The sequence below is a fragment of the Pinus tabuliformis genome, chromosome 1_2, assembly GCF_031772625.1.
Source record: "Pinus tabuliformis cultivar Carrire ecotype Pingquan chromosome 1_2, CPIR1, whole genome shotgun sequence".
Taxonomy (NCBI): domain Eukaryota; kingdom Viridiplantae; phylum Streptophyta; class Pinopsida; order Pinales; family Pinaceae; genus Pinus; species Pinus tabuliformis.
The window spans coordinates 1,362,286,346-1,362,299,157 of record NC_142298.1 but is presented as its reverse complement, the minus strand read 5'-3'; the positions used below and the strand labels follow the sequence as shown (position 1 = coordinate 1,362,299,157).

Sequence of the window (12,812 nt, the reverse complement as noted above, 5' to 3'; positions counted from 1 at the left end):
TTAAGTTAAGAGTTGTGTCGATGATGACTCCATTGCCCAATGGGTGGAGGCACTGTCTGCTCTCCCAAAGTTTTGCGGTTCTTGGCACCTCCAAAAAGCGGCAGCTGCCATCCCAAGTGGAGCCGATGTTAGACTCCATCTTGTCAGTCAATGAGAGATTGATTCTTCTTCAGCAAGTTTGTATCTGGTCAAGTGTGATATAACACTTTCCAGAGCAGAGCATCAGCTAGGTGAAAAGCAAAGTAAGGCAAGGAAATTCTGCAGTGGCATATGTCTGTTCCTAGTTATGATATGAGTCATTTGGGCTCCTATGTTGATGTACAGTAGTGGCAATCCAACTAACATTGCAAATCCAATTAAAGATGTAAGCGCCCAGATTGATATCAAAACAGGAGGCGGTAGATTGACACTCTACCAAAACTGTCTTTGTCGTTGTCTTTCTTGGAAGAGAACACAGCATCAGGGGGAAAACATATTTGTGCCTACATTGACATTACCTTGACAAAAAATAGAAACATGAAAATGTAGAAAAGTCAAGACATGATCAAGTGATAATCAGTGGATCAGTTGAGAAGTATTTGCTTGGCAACTCTGGAAATATTAGTCAATCGCAAGCCTATCACCTGCGCCCTTGGAAAAAGTTTCATAGCTCCAAACATAATCTCCAGATATGAATGTTCAGTTTGAGACAGAGCCGATTGCAACTACTCAGAGTTCCCAATACGTTTTAGAACATCCACATAAAGCTTTTGGCACTTGCTTACCGGATCCAGGTCCAAGTGTAGCTAGCAACATCTCTCTTGAACAATCTTCCGGGTCTCATGAGTGGATCCATGGTACTCCAAAAACTAGCTACCAAAATTTTCCTTGTTCTCCACAAGAGGTTATATCTTATGGCTTGGGCCACTGTACTCAAGCTCATGAATGTTATACAAGTGATAAATATCGTATGAGTGATGGTTCAGTCCAAAGTTCCCCATTGCATGATAATGATTCTCTACAAAGTCAAAGATCAACTCATGAAGCTATGCCATATTCTACTGGACATTCATTTTACAATTCTCCATCAGTTCAAAGTTGTTCATCTAATGGAAGCCCAGCATCACCACAAGTATCAAAAAATTACCCGTCTGGTCTACATTATCTCCTTTCACCACAGGAACCATATGGCCCAGCTGGAAGTGGATATAGTGGAACTGAGCAAGAAGAAGATCTGAAATAAATGTTGCAGAAACTAGAGACATCATTACTGGTGTCTGAAAGTGATGATCCTGACAATTTTGGGTCCATGTGTGAGGAATCGGGATTTCCAGAACACTCGAAATGGAATTTTGAGACGATGCATGACACAACTGATAATTATTGCCAAAGCTCAATGACACTGAACCATGTAAAAGTAGAAATAGTGAATGAGGTAGATCTGGGGACAATTTGTTCTTCTACCATAGATTCCTCAGAAGAACAAAAGCAAGAACTAGAGTTTGATATCCCATATGGTGATATAAAAGAACTGCTAATTGCAGGCGCAAAAGCTGTTGCTGATTCTGACAATGACTCAATCAAGATAGATAAATTGATTGCAGAAATACGATAAGTAGCGTCAATATCTGGTGACCCAATGCAAAGGTTGGGTGCTTATATGGTAGAAGGCCTTGTAGGAAGGTTGGCTTCCTCTGGAGCGATAATTTATAAAACCTTGAGGTGCAAAGAGCCTACAAGTCCAGAACTGCTTTCATATATGCAAGTTCTCTTTGAAGTTTGTCCTTATTTTAAATTTTGGCTATATGGCTGCAAATGGTGCCATCGCAGAAGCATTCAAAGATGAAGACAGAGTGCACATAATTGATTTTCAGATTGCTCAAGGTAGCCAGTGGGTTACATTAATTCAAGCTCTTGCAGCAAGACCACGTGGTCCACCTCATGTTTCCATCACTGGCATTGATGATCCTATATCAAATTATGCTCGAGGTGGAGAGCTGGGAACAGTTTTTTTGACTCTTGCTGGTCGTGAGATATATACCAATTTCCTGTCAAGTGTAATGATCCATGCAACTCGCCCTTTTGTTGTGAGTGAGTGGATTCAAACCAAGATCGACGGCTATGAAGTTTCTGGAACTGTGGAACATGTTGGTTGGTGGTCTCCAACTATTGTCAGAGGAGATGATCGGGAGGCTGTGCATATTCCAAATCACAAGTTTGCTGTGAGTATTGTTCGGAATCTTACTCAGAAGAGCCATTGGCGCATTAAGACTCATCTCGCTATCAGCCATCTAGATGTCAGCAAAATTGGTAATATTGTAGCTGATATGCGGAAAGTCTTAGCAAAAAATCATCAAGTGGAGCAACAACGGTTGCATCGAAGAGTATTTCTGGATAATATCGATCTAGAAAATCAGGCGCTTTTGATTTTGGTTTCTTGCTTTGTAAAGAGCCGAAACAAACACAAAATGTCAACCATAAGCAGAAGAAATAGGATTCGATATTCTATTAAGGGCTTTAGTTAATGATTCAATGGGATCTGCACTCCATATGTCAGTCATCAGAGGATTTTTAGGAAGACGTTGTTTTATTTTAGAGTAGAGGAAACGCTTTTTGCCATTTTTATAATTGCAGGTGAAACATCGCCCTTGTTTTGGGGTCGATTTGTTTTTCCCTTAGCATCATTTTATTTATTGTATTAAAAATTCATCTGAAACAGAAGAGAGGGGAGAGTTCTGAGCACTGGTGGAGGAGAGAGAATTGAGCTCCATTGTACAGTCTTTGACAGAGTTTTTTAATGAAATACACAGCTCTGGCTTTTGAGATTCCTGTGGTATGACAATTTAGCATAAGTTTTCCTTCTGTTTCATATGTAACCTATTATGTTCTCATTTCACTTCATGATCATTTCTAATTGAACAAATGAAGTGTTTAGGTAGAATTCATAATATTTTATGCTCTGCCTATAAGTTTGTTCATATTTAATGTTTTCCTCTGTTTGACAAGGATTCATCCTCTATGCCCTTGTCAGCTCCTCAGCAGTCTTGCCATTCCATTTAATCTAAATTTGGTGTTAAATTTCTTGCCTACCTTGCCTCAGGAGATAATCTGGGTTTTGATTACATTTCTCTGTTCAAGCTGTTTCTTTACCCCATGCAGCCCAGAAAAACCCCATCATTTATTAAAAATCCTTTTTTATCAGTTTACTAGCCTAAAATCAGTGTTTCCTTATTGGTTATCTCGCCCATTGAAGATCTTATATCGAGATAGACCGGAGAGAGCCCTCTCCTACCCCGTAGGGCTAGCTACGAGGCTAAGTGGTTTGATGTTGCCTTGGAGTTTGCCTTTCTCAGCCTGAGGTGAAATTTCAAACGCTAACACAGACTACGACGACAATTTCATGCAGCGATAAGAAAACGGCTTTTGAATTCATAAACATACTTGATTCACACTTTCCCTACCCTCTCAACACGTCGAATTCACCACCTTTTGAATTATTTGAATGGGAAAGTTATGTGCAGGCCTACCTAACTAAGCATTGCCACCCTCGACGTGAACAGTCCAAGCTTTCCCCGCAATGCTGGGCTTCCTGTAGCACAGCTTCCTGTAGAAATCGTGCACATCTTCTGGAGAACGTTACAGTGGTTCTGGACTTTCTGAGCAGCAACAGGACGTTGGAACAGGCCGAGAACTTGGGCTAACAACCTTCAGAGTATTGAGGACGTGTACTCGGCTTCCAAACGGTTGTGAATAAATGACTACAGTGTATCATAAGTGATTCAGCCGGCCGATTTTGAATTGCTGTGGAATTCATGGCGTGGGGGTGAGCTGTCCTAGTCGATCCGTTGGCCGACGTCGCAGCCATCATTCCGCGGCATGTCCCTGACTGCCGAATCCTTCCCTCTGCATTCACCTCCGCCATTCTTGTTATACTGCCGCTTCTCTCCGACTGGATGCTTCCCACGTGTCAATTGCCCATCTTTTCGACATAACCAAGTCCATTCGGATCCGACGAGGCCATCAGACTGGTTGTGGTGGCTAGTTGAATGGCTACACAACTTGTTCAATCCATTCATTCTCATAATCGTGCACATTTATAGTATAGCTTATGTAATTTGAGGAAATAATGTTAGGCACTTACCTGTGTGGCCGTGGACATGGGTTTTTCAGGCTTCAGGACGAGGAATGCTAGATCTACTTGTTGCTACTTCATGTACGGGTGCTGGAGCTACTCTTCATTGGTTGTTGCTAGCTATGAGGCCTTAAGACCTGATTTCCTGGTGGTGTAGACTGCATGCACTCGTTTCATGAGCTGTTGGTGTCTCCATGGTACGTGCTCCAGTTGGATCAGCTACTACAGGATTCCTGTAGGACATCCTGTAGCCGTTTCTCCTCCTGGGGTGCATGTCAAAATAATTGAGTCACGTTCACAAGTGCAGGGTCATGAGATTTCCTTGACAGGTAAGGTGTGCGAGCCTCTGCATGCTTTATTTCCTCCAAATATATATATATATATATATATATATATATATATATATATATATATATATATATATATATATATATATATATATTGACAAAACAAAGTTCTGGGATGACTGTACATGTATATTCGGCCATATGGTAGCGATGGTGTTGAAAGGAGGTGAAGGATGGAAGAAAAGAGTGGTTGCATGCCTCCTCAACTGGCTTCAAGCTTCAAATTCTTCTTCATAATCGGTCCTGGCCCGCCCAAAGGCTCTATAGGATGTTTCCTGTAGAAATACAGAACTTCCTGTAGAAAGTCTTGTAGCTTCCTGTAGAAGGCTAAACCATGACCAGATTGTGTCCAAACCTTAAAAAAATGGGTGTTCATGGAGGGAGTGTATGTGAGGTCGCCTGGTAGCTCAGTAGGGACCCTTGTCCTTGAGTTGAGAGGCCTTGTTTTTGCATGGTGTGCCTGCAACCTGCAACAATTTCCAGAGATTAAGCCTGTTTTTTCTGTTTCTTCCTTCTTCTTTTTCTTTTCCTTTATTTTTGTTTCTTCCTTTTTTTCTTTTCTTTTTTTTTTAAGAGACAGCAGGGACCTCAATGAGGTTTTCACCCCTACTATCTGCTTTCGGTGCCTCAGAGAGGTTTTCACCCAAGGATATTTTTATTCCAATTCTTTTTCAGAGAGATAGCAGGGGCGCCTCAATGAGGTTTTCACCCCTACCATCTGCCTTGGGCGCCTCAGAAAGGTTTTCACCCAAGGATATTTTTTTATTTGCATTTGTTTTTTTTTTTTTTTTTGATATAATGATGCTCAGGGTACGCCCAAAACAGAGGCAGAACCCTTCTCTATGACCAGCACTGATTTTTCCACAGTTTTGATGAACTCTTGCCTCGAAAGAGGTTTCCTGTAGATCTTTAGTCGATGCCCATTGACGAGCATGGGGATGGCTTCTTCATCAATGGTTCGGATAAGGACAGAACCATTGTCATCACACTTCTCCACTACATATGGTCCTAGCCATCTTGTCCTCAGCTTCCCCTTGAAATCCTCATGTCTGGAATCATACAGCAGTGCCCAATCTCCCAGCTGGAATTGTTTGTCATTGAGGTGCCAGTAGTGCCATATCTTCCTCTGAAGTTGAACCACTTCTGAGTGAAGGAGGGCCTGCATTCGATGTTCATCTAACCCATTCAGCTGCAATAACCTTTCTTGTTGAGCATGGCTAAGGTCTAGGTCCAGCTGAGCTGCCATCCTCAATGTGTTGTACTCGAACTCGATTGACAGCAAAGCTCTCTTCCCATAGACCAGCTCATAAGGTGTGAAACCGGTTGTGGTCTTCCAGGTGGTGTTGTAAGCCCAAGTGGCCTCAACCAGGAGATCTGCCCAATCCTTTCTGCTTCCGCTCACCACCTTAGTCAAACTCCCTTCTAATGCTCTGTTGGTGACTTCCACCTGCCCATTTGCTTGAGGATGATATGGGGTGGAAGTCCTATGCTTGATCTTGTGATGAGAGAGCAGATCTTCAATTAAGTTGGAGGTGAACTGGCTTCCTTGATCGGTGACTAACTCTCTTGGGTAGCCAAATTTGTAAAAGATGTTTTCTCTTAAAAACGCAACCACCTTTTCTTTTGTCGCTGCTTTGATTGCCTTGGTTTCTGCCCACTTTTTCAGATAATCTGTGCACACAATGATGTAAGACCTTTGCCTTGAAGGAGGGTTGATAGGACCCACAAAATCCTTACCCCACTTCTCAAATGGCTCAAGAGTCACTTGAGGTTGGAGAGGCATTTCGTCCCTTGGAGTCGGTTTCCCCATCCTTTGGCATCAGTCACATTGGCTGATATATCTTCTGACATCTTGATGAAGCGTGGGCCAATAGTATCCTGCCTGTATAATTTTGAAGGCAATCCTCTTGGCTGCAAAATGTCCTCCACAAGGCCCATCGTGACAGGTTAGGAGGATGTCAAAGACTTCCTCCTCCCTTACACAATGCCTTAAGATCCGATCGGGGCCAAGTTTGAACAGGTTGCCCCCGATCCAAGTGAATGAGGCACTTTTCCTCACGATTATGCTCTTCTCCTTTGAGGATATATGCGGGGGGAACTATGCTGAGACCAGGTAGTTTGCTATGTCAGCAAACCAAGGAGAGAGTACTAAAATAGCAAACAGATGTTCATCTGGCATCTGGTCATCCACTGTCCCCTCTTCACCTGCAGGTAAATCCAATCTAGACAAGAAGTCAGCAACAACATTTTCTTTACCTGGTTTGTCAACGATAGTCAAATCAAACTGTTGCAACAAAAGTAACCATCTAATAATACGAGCATTCACATCAGGTTTATTCATTAAATATCTAATTGTAGCATGATCAGTATGAAAAAATGTTTGATAGCCAGTGATGTAGTTTCAGAACTTGTTCAGGGAATGGACCATAGCCAAGAACTCTTTCTCAGTTACAGTATAATTCATTTCTGCCTTGGATAAGTTTTTGTTGACAAAGTATATGGCATATGGAAGTTTTTGTTCAACTTGTCCTAAGGCTACCCCTATGGCTTTGTTCGAGGCATCAGTGTGGATGTGGAAAGGTAGGGCCCAGTTTGGACCCCTCAAGAATGGGGCAGACACCAACTTATCCTTTAATTCATTCAGAGCCCTCTGACAGTCGTCAGTCCACTTAAACTCAGCATATTTTGCTAAGAGGCCAAACAATGGTGAGGCTAGCTTACTGAAGTCTTTAATGAATCTTCTATAATATCCCACCAAGCCTAAGAAACTCTAAACATCTCTTACCTTCTGAGGAGGTGGAACCTTTTTTATGAGAGCAATTTTGTTAGGATCCACCTGTAATCCTTGGCGAGAAATGGTATGTCCTTGCACAGTCCCTTCAGTCATCAGGAATTCACATTTTTTTAGGACTGAGGGACAGGTTCATCTCAATGCACTTGGTTAGAACTTTTCCCAGATTGGACAATGCTTCCTAGAAGTTGGACCCATAAGGAGTGAAGTCATCCATATAGATTTCCACGGATCATGGACCAACTCAGAAAAGATGCTCAATACTGCTCTCTAGAAAGTGGCAGGAGCATTGCATAGCCCAAAGGGAAGGACTTGGTAGGCAAAGGTACCCCAAGGACAAGTGAAGGTGGTCTTATCTTGGTCCTCCGGGCTGATTTGGATCTGATTATACCCACTGAACCCATCTAGGAAAGAGAAAAACTTCTTTCCTGCCAGTCCATCCAACACTTGATCTATGAAAGGCAGAGGGAAGTGGTCTTTCTTGGTGGCTTTGTTCAGTTCTCTATAGTCCACACAGATCCTCCACTTCCCATTTTTCTTGGGTACCAACACCAGAGGGGAAACCCATTCGCTGTCCGAGATGGGGTAGATGAATCCTGCATCCAACAATTTTTGCAATTCTTCTTTGACAATGTCCTTAAGGGCTGGATTCATTCTCCTCTGAGGTTGCCTGACCGGTCTACAATCTTCTTTAATGTAGATGTGATGGGTACAGACCGAAGGATGGACTCCTTTCATCTCCTTATAACTCCAAGCAAAAGCATCTAGATGACTGGCCAGCAAGCTACACAGCTCCTTTTCCTGGGAAGGGGATAGGGAGGAGCTGATATTTAAAGTTCTCTCGGGACCAAACTCCACATTCTTAACTCTGGGAGAGGTTGGATCAGTCACACAGAGGTCCACTAAGGTACTAGCTTGAGTATCCTCCACCAGTTCCTCTAAGGACAATGCACTAGGAGGTGGATTCTGAATCAAGGTCTCAATCAAATCATCCTCGGTTTGAAGACCTCCCTTGGTGGTTTCTAAGGTGCACAAGGGTGCAGAGTATACCTCATCCTCTTCTCCTTCTTCCAACCAAAGTGGTAAGTCATGCTCTAACAGAGGTTGGGCAGGAGGGTATAGGACTAGCTGCTTGGACATAGGACCATTTTTGATGGTCATGTTTCCCGCTTGGCAGCTTATGTAAGCATCCACAGTGGCTAACCAAGGCCTTCCCAAAATAAGGGGGTACCCAGCAAGCTTTGCCTTTGGTTGAAGGATCAAGAAGTCCATAGGATACTCCCAAGAGTCAACAGAGACCAAGACATCCTCCACAATCCCTTCAAGAGTCACGGTGGAGCGATCTGCCAGCTGCAGGACTGTCGAGGTCTTCCTTAAGGAACCCTGAAGGTTGAGTTTGAGCATGGTGTCCCTAGTCATCACATTAATGGCAGCCCCTAGATCAATCAAGGTGTGGGGTATGATGGTGCCATTGATGTGGACATCAACTACAGGACTCCCAGGATCCAAATACTTTGGATAGATTACTTGCCCCAACATAAGATCAGACAGTTGCCCTATGACATTGATAGTTGAGGCATCTCTTTTTCGCCTGCCTGGGTGCCTAAAACACTTTTTCTTAACCAGTTTGTTGTATATTGGTACATCTTTGATGGCCTGGAGAAGTGGTATCTTCACACACAACTGTTTGAGTTCTCCCAGAAGCTCATTCTCTTCTCGGTTGGGTTGTGTGGTTACTGTTAGTCTCTCAGGAAAGGGTGGAATGGCTTTGGGTTCACTTTCCTATTTATCTTCCTCGTCCTCTAGGGGAGGAGGTTGGCGATCTGGAAGAGTCTTCCTGGATCGCAGGTTGATCTCCTGGATCTCCACAGCATAGGTAGGGCATGTTGTTTCCCCAGTATATACCTGTTGGGCCTGTCGGTTTTTGGGGTTCGGGTTTGGTTGAGCAAGCATTTGGGGTTGTCTTGGAGGAGCAGGAGGTAATGGTTGTGGTTGAACCAGTGGTGGAGGAAAAATGGCAGGAGGAGTGTTGTATTGGGGCCTCCACCCCGGTTGAGGTGCATTCCACTGAGGCTGTGACTGGACATGTGAGTGAAACGAATGAGTAGTGGGTTGAGTATGGTATTGAGGTGGCTAAGACCACGGAGGAGGTGCAGACTAGGAAGGATGAGCAGGGGGACCCCAAGAAGGCATAGGAGCAGACTGGTTGGGGCTATAATAAGCTTGGGATGCCCCTTGCATCCCCTGCTAGTAAGGTCTAGGTCCGTGCGGCCTCCTTTGGTTAAGTAGAGAGGTTCAGTGGGTGCCTCAGTCCCTTGGTATATGGCTTTAAATCCTGGTAAGGTTGGGCATTGTTTTGTGGGGTGGTCCTCCTCACAAAAAAAAAATACCTCTACTGAGGGCAATGGACACTCGTTCTTAGGGTGCTTCCTTGTACACCTGGGACAGAAGATGGCCAAAGCCCTCTCAGCTTCCTCTTTCTTTTGTTGGATTCAGAATGTATCAAGTTGCATGGCAATGGTCTGTCTCACCTTGCTTTTGAGGTCCTCCAGCTGATTAGCAAACTCATGCTTGGAGAAAGTAGTACTAGCTGAAAGTGGGTTTCCCCTACCTCTTTTCTGGGCTGCCTTAGAGTGGTTTCTAAACACAGTCTTTATATCCTCATAAGGTAGTTGGCAAATATTTCCTCCAGCTAGCATGTGAAGGGTATCTAGAAGTTCTTGAGGGACTCCTCGAAGCAGGACTAGCTTTAGAGATTCAGGGTTAAGTGTGCACCTGGCCCGTTTATAGCTAAGTTGGAACCTTTCCTCGTAGTCTTCTAAAGACTCATCATTTCCCATGGTCATCCGAAAGATTTCTCCCTTGGCTTCCTTGGACCTACAGTAGTCCCGGTATTTGGTATTGAAAGCTTGCTGGATTTGAGCCCAAGTGGTGATACTGTTTCCAGGTAACCCCATGAACCAGCGTAGTGCTGCATCCTTGAGGGTAGAGGGAAAGAGTTTCAATTTTTGCTCATCTTCTGTATAATCATAGGTTCGACAAAGGACAACAAACTCAAATAGGAAGGTATCAGGGTCTTCAGTAGTCAACCCATGGAAGTGAGGTAAAGCGGAGGGGCTTATGTTTTTCATTTTCATGTCTCCATTGGTCTCTCAGATGGGAAAGGCACCTTCTATTCTCTCATCTTCTCTTCTACCATTTCGGTTTTCAGCCATGGCTTCAGATGGAGTGTTCTCTAACTCTTCTTCTATTATAGGATCTTCGTATATCTCAGGAGGTTCACCTATAGGTTCTTCTAGATCACTGCCACCAAAGAAGAGAGAAGGTTGACTCAGTGATGTGGTGGGGGTATTGGGTAAGAATTTGCCGGTTTTATCTCTGTTCCTACGAGGCATGAAATGGAAAGACTTTTGATTGCTTTTGTTTTTTTCTCTGCTTGTACCTGCAAAACTAAAAAAGATGGAATTGCAACTAACTAGAATCTATTTTACGGGAATGAAAATGCAGAATTGAAATGAAAGCAGGAAAGGTCTAATCTATTCTGCTGAAATCAAATTGCGAGAAAGAGATACTAGACTATGCTTCCAAAATTGAAATTCTATTTTACGCTTGCAAAATTGAAATTCTATGTTACGCTTGCAGAATTGAAAGTCTAATCTATGAAAGAAGGAAGTGTCTAGTTTACTTTTGCAGAAATGAAATTGCAGAATGGAAATGAAATAAACTATTTAGCAGAAGGCGAGAGTAGGAAAATAGAAGAAAAGCAGCAATCACAAATACTCTGAAGCTTCCCCAGCAGCGGCACCAAAAAGATGGTGGGCTCCAGTATTTCAGCAATAATGCAGCAACTCCTGGGACTCCCTTCTTTACTTATATCAACCTGGTAGTTCGTAACAAACTTGGAAGCGACGGTGCTGTATGCACAAGTACTAGCTCTTGCCGCAACTGTCACTTGGTCAGCTGGCACAAGTATTGCTAGGGGCTTAAGCCAACTTCTATGAGCTCTTAGAAGAAGCTTTTTAACTGATGGACGAAAGCTAACTCAAAGGAAGTTAATCTACTTGCGGAAAGAGCTGGACACCAAAAGGTAACGCAAACCCTAGCTAACCCTAATTCTACCAGCTAGTCCTACTGATGCAAAGGAGAGAATGCAAACTACTAGAAGGAATGCCATTACTTTTATGAAGGTAAAATACATGTGTCTAGACTACCTCTACCTGAACAAAACATCTTTTTGTATTTTTGAATATGTTATTAGAGTTTTCATGCATGCGCCTTTGACTGGCTTTTTACTGTGCAGGGGTGGATCAAGGAGGAGAAATGCTTGGAAGAGGGTGGGAAGGTTCAGAGATTGTCTAAGGAGTCCCTAACACCCTTCCAGAGAGTTTCACAAAGTTTGGCTCTCAAGAAACCTCATTTGTGAGCTTCTACAGGAAGTCTGCAGGGGTTCTACAGGAAGTTCAGGAGTTTCTACAGGATGTTCAGAAATTTCTACACGATGTTTAAAAATTGGATTTTGGAGGATGGGTGAGTGAGGTGAGATGCATGAATGGATATGGAGGTAGGATAGGGGTCTGGTAGTTGCCAAGGGACTGGTGGATGGAGTGGCGATAAGGTGTAGATGGCTAAATTGGCTCAAAGGAGGCTGAAACAATGATTACACAAAATGGTAGGGTTACGTGGCCAAGAGGATAGATGTGAGACGAGGAACCTAGCTAGGAGATGGAACAACTGGCTATGATGAAGCTTAGGTGGATGAGAGAGTTGTTGAGATGCCCTGCACAATGTACATTTAACCGAATCAACAACGTCTTACAAATAATCAAAGTCCTAGCTAATCTAATCTAACTGTCAATAAAATGAATGAACAACAGTTTTATTGGGAAAGAAAACCATGTACATCAATCATGCAGAGAACATTTCAGAGATCTAAACCCATAATTAACTTCTGCAAATGAAAACAATACACTAAGGATTGCATGGTCAAGCAAACTAGTGTTTTTGTTGGGGCAGCATTGTTTCTTCGGTTCCAGCCCTTGATCCAATAAGGATGAGGCGAAACAGTGAGTGTTGTTGACCCATTTTTTGGAGCTTCTTCCTGTTATTATCCTACCAATCCATTTTAAACATCTGAAGCAATTCTATTCATAAACAGTGACCTATTTAACCAACACACCTAAATCTGCCCAACATAAATATGTTTCAAATGCAAGAAAGGATAACAACGATGCATAAAGGAAAGGTAACAGTACAAACAAGGAGGCCCTAGGCTCTCAGGTTGGGCCCAACCCCGAGAGCTATGGCTCCTATAGGAAACTCAGAGTTGATATAAAATCGGACTGCTTGTCATTATAAAAAAATAGTCATAAGTCAAGAGTTATGCCACAATGGCTACAAGAGAACAAAGGTAAAGCTAGCAGCACGGTAGTGCAAAATATGCAGTGGTTTCAAAAGTCCCTCACGAAGGCTAAGGCCTTAACATTTATACACCTCGAGGACCCTAGTTGGCCTCCTAAATCTATGGGACTTGGCTGCCCAAACTGTGAGTAGACAGCTTCTTCCA

General features: G+C 43.1%; 1 pseudogene; it reads left to right on the top strand.

Moving 5' to 3' along the window:
- Positions 1-661: 661 nt before the first annotated feature.
- Positions 662-2,504, top strand: LOC149211302 (uncharacterized; annotated as a pseudogene).
- The last annotated feature ends 10,308 nt before the right edge of the window (positions 2,505-12,812 follow it).